This window comes from Dendroctonus ponderosae, unplaced genomic scaffold (assembly GCF_020466585.1).
Source record: "Dendroctonus ponderosae isolate FM_Combo_2020 unplaced genomic scaffold, Dpon_F_20191213v2 Dpon_F_20191213_11, whole genome shotgun sequence".
Taxonomy (NCBI): Eukaryota; Metazoa; Arthropoda; class Insecta; order Coleoptera; family Curculionidae; genus Dendroctonus; species Dendroctonus ponderosae.
Window position 1 is genome coordinate 2,702,991 of NW_026017213.1, and position 2,786 is coordinate 2,705,776.

Below are 2,786 nucleotides of genomic sequence, written 5' to 3' on the forward strand. Positions count from 1 at the left end.
CTCGCAAAAATCGACACATCCAGAACTGCAAAAGCCGAACTCGATCCATCAAATAGTCTATAAAACAATCCGATAGTTTGTCCTCATTTTGACTAGGAATTTTTTGGAAAACCCCCGATCCTGCGATTGTTCCCGAAAAGAAACTGCACTAAACCGATTTAATTGTGAAAAACCAACTAAATCATCGAAAAAACATTAATTTAGAAAGATAATAAAACGGATTTTTCTCTCTTAAAGAATCTATTAAAACTGCTGACTGTTACCGAAAACAAAATTCACCCTCTGAATATATGCAATTGTCAAAACTCTAGCAAATTGTGGAAAAATCGACAATTGCAGAGCAAAGAGACGCAATATCAAAGGGTTTATAAAACACCCCTTTAATTTGTCCTAGTTTTGACTTGTACATTATTGGAAACATCCGAATTTACCCATTGCTACCGAATGCAAACTGCAACATCCATATTGAAATAACTGTGAAAAATCTACGAAATTATCCAGAAAATCGAAATGCACAGGGATACTAGAGCAGATATTTGGCTACAAAATAGTATATAAAACGATCATCTGACTAGCCATGATTTTCAGCAGCAAAACTTGAAAAAACTTATTGTGCAAATTGTTACCGAAAACTAACTGCACCAGCTATATTTGAAAATTTTCCAAAAATCGAGAAAATTATCGCAAAAAATCAGCACTTGCAGCGCAAACAGAGAGATAACCGCCTCATGAAATACACTATAAAACAACCCTCTAGTTTGTCCCAGTTTGGAGTGGTGAATTTTTGAAAAGACTGTTGACCCTGCCGCTTGTTACGTAACACAACTTGCTTCAGCCATATCAATGGTTAATGGGGAAAAAGCGTCAAAATTACTGAGAAAATCTAAACTTACCAAGCGAAAAGAGGGCAGATTTCTTATCAAAGAGTCGATAAAACAAGCCTGTGGCCCGTCCTAGATTTGACTGAAAAAATCTGAACCTGCGACTTGCTACTCAAAATAAACTGCAGCATCCCAATTTTCTCAATTGCCAAAAATTGAGGAAATTATCGAACAAATTCAGCACTTGCAGAGCTAACAGAGAAAAAATCGTTCTCCGAAACAGTCTTATCTACAATAGTTTGTGCTGGTTTGGACTTGCAAATTTTTGTAAACATTGTACCCTGCCGATTGTTACTGCAACACAACTTGCTCCAGCCGTATTTAGCCAATGGGGAAAAAATCCCCAAATGACCTACAAAATCGACACTTGCCCAATGAAAAGGGCGCAGATTTCTCTACGAAAGAGCCTATAAAACAAGCCTCTGGCTGATCCAAGATTTGTCTGGTGAATTTCTGAAAAATCCCGAACCTGCTCATTGCTGCCGAAACCAAACTGCAGCATTCCAATTTAAACAGTTGCCAAAAATCCGGGAATTTATGTAAAAAATCGACAATCGCAGAACAAATAGAGCAGGAGAACCTCTATCAAATGACCCCAAAATCGGCGCCTTATCTGTTTGGTACAACAACCGTTTTCGAGCAGAAACTCCAATCAAACTAACACGCGCGTCCCCCTTCTTCATTTTATTTAATCAAGGCAGTGGCCAGGTAGCACCACTTGACGAATAGATGGGTACCTTTACACCAGGCACATAGAAACGGAAGAAGGTGAGGAAAGTCACCTGTTCCCAACAGGTACTACTAACTGCTGCGCGCTTAGAGAAGACAAAGAGTCCACCAGGCAACACGTTTGGTAGGTTTGGGTTTAGTTAAACTGTTAAACAAATAAAGCCAGTTGGGTAAAGACACATGCCAATACTGAGCAAGTGGGTTTAACGGTACCATTCAAGCAGGCGAACAGAGGAAGCAATAGATGGAAAAGTCGTTCAGCTGAACAATGCAGTGAAGGTAGGACGGATGTGGGCGGGTCTGTGACGCAACCATTATGGTATTCGTCATTGATCTCGGCTGATATCAGCCAACCATGGACGACCACCTCTGATCTGCTCTCACCTGCTTATTTCCTGCCTTTCCAGCGAATCAACCCTGCACAACGTTGGATTTTCCTAGAGGAAAAATGGGTCCAATCGAAATTTGCTACTGGTTCAAACAGATTTAAAAGCCAAGTGCACATGGAATTACCTTCGAAAAAAAAAGGATTTGAAGGACGTTTTTGGCCATTTGCCTTATGCATAATTCCAAATCAAAATTAATTCCTGGGTTTCAGTCATTTATTGTCTTTATTTATCAATTAAAATACAGTTCGTCAACAGCCTCATCATATCACACATTAAAATACATCACAATTGCAACACTTTAAAACATTCTAAAATTAATTAGGCCTAACAGGTGATTAGTCAGGGCAATCAAATTTGGGAAGAGCCTAGAATTCTTCGTTCAGATACTTAATTATTTTTACTTACACGTGTAGCGTTGTTGCTGCTTTAAGCCTTGGCATACATTTGGAGTATTAATTTTGTCCATTTTGGACACAAAGCGAATGAAATATTGTTTATATTGATTTCTTTTACTTTCAGCTATTTTTCTTTGCATTCTGAGGATATTATTTTTGGTTTGCAAAATTCTTCAATATACCGGGTGTTATTTAATATTTTATGTTTATTTCATTTAATTAATGTATGATATACTGAGCTAAGATTGTCGGTATCCGATTTGAAATTCATAGCATTGTTGTTTTTTAATCTGTATTATTTCATGGACTCTTCTCTTATTATAATTACTCTCGTTAATCAGTATTTTTGTGTTATCAAAATCAAAATTATGCAACTTCTGTTGTGCATGCTG